Raw genomic sequence first — 1,645 nt, forward strand, 5'->3', positions numbered from 1 at the left:
GTGCAAGGTCCTGAGTTCAATTCTCAGTACAAAAAAAAAAAAAAAAAAAAAAGAAAGAAAGTCATCCCCCAAAATATAGCCTAGAGATAGAATGCTTGCCTAGAATGTGTCCAATCCCCGGTACTTCAAAAAGTATTACCCCAAAATAAGTAGTAGAAGAAATGAAAACAAATGCAATGGGTAGAAAACCAGGAGGTAAGAATAGCCCCTAATCACACAACTGGAAGTAAAAAGGGAAAGGGTGAAACCTCCAGGCGGTCCTGAGAGCGGAGGGCTGTGGGTGCCCAGTGAGAGGCATCAGGCTACACCTTGGAGACAGAACACATCGTGTGTTTCTTTCTTTGTCTTTTCTTTCTTTCCTTTTTTTTTTTTTTTTCTTGCAGTAGTGAGGATTGAGCCCAGGGCCTTTGCACTAAGCTACATCCCCAGCCCTTTTTTATTTTTTTTAGACAGGGTCTCGCCAAGTTGCCCGGGCTGGGCTCAGACTTGCTATTCTCCTGCCTCAGCCTCCCAGAATGCTGGGATTATAAGCATACATAACACATCAGGCTTCTTTCTTTTTCTCATACTTAACAATATTTATGTATTTCTTTATCCCAAGATCTTAGCATAGGACTTACCAGATCAAGTCCTAATGAAACCCTGTTGAAGGAATTGAATCATTTTATCTATCCCATATAATAGTTATCATTGTATGAAGACATTTTCCTATAAACTTAAAGAGAATTGTTAAAAAAAAAAAAATTTACTACACCGCTATGTGGAACTTCCATTCTTTCTACTGGAGATGGGACCCTTCTAAACCATAGTCAGAGGAGGAGAATTCTTAGCAATATGTTTTCCCTGATACTGAGTATTTCACTGCTTCAAATACCTATTTGAAAAAATACCAGCCTATCTATCTATCTATCTATCTATCTATCTATCTATCTATCTATCATCTACCTATCCTGTCATGCTAGAGCTTAAGAACTCAAAGTCTCATGCATACTAAACAAGTACTCTACCACTGAGCAATACTCCCAGCCCAGCATGTACTTTTAAATGCAGTATCTGCTCTTTCATTAGCTATGCTTTAGTCTTTCATTATTTTAACTTGGTATCCATGGAGGTCAGGACTTGATAATTACATTCAGCCTTTTGCAATTATTGGTGAGGAACCAGGTAACAGCACTGACATTTAATATTTAATTGTTTTTGATCGCCATTAATTAGTCACAGATGCACACCAGATTCCCATTTAATTAAATACTCTTGGGAACATGTTGTAGGCTCAGGGATTCTAACCACATCTAAAAGCAAACGTTCAACTTTCAAAGTTGAGCCCTAGAGACACAGGCGTCCGTGGAGAGGAAATTCCAGATGTCTAGCGTTCCCCCTTTCCTCAAAAACAAACCCTCTGCTTCTAGGTCCCTGGAATCTCAACTCTTAGCATTTCTTCTGGGAACTTCCAGGCTGTGGTCACCTCCTCTCTCTTTTGAATCATCAGTTTTGCCCTCTTTACTGAATCATTCTTTTCCACATTACAAACATGAGTAATTTCTCCCATTCTAAAAAAGAAATCCTGCTATGGGTCCCACCTCCTCTCAAGCTTATGCCCCTTTTCTCTGGTTTTTTTTTTTTTTTTTTGTTTTTGTTTTTTTTT

The 1,645-nt window shown here is 38.7% G+C and overlaps 1 protein-coding gene across 1 annotated transcript in view; it reads left to right on the plus strand.

Moving 5' to 3' along the window:
• The window catches only part of Minos1 (mitochondrial inner membrane organizing system 1), a 40,820-nt gene that overhangs the window by 360 nt on the left and 38,815 nt on the right, over nucleotides 1–1,645 (plus strand). The window lies entirely within an intron of this gene.

This window comes from Chinchilla lanigera, unplaced genomic scaffold (genome assembly GCF_000276665.1).
Source record: "Chinchilla lanigera isolate Chin_1 unplaced genomic scaffold, ChiLan1.0 scaffold00051, whole genome shotgun sequence".
NCBI classification, from domain to species: Eukaryota; Metazoa; Chordata; class Mammalia; order Rodentia; family Chinchillidae; genus Chinchilla; species Chinchilla lanigera.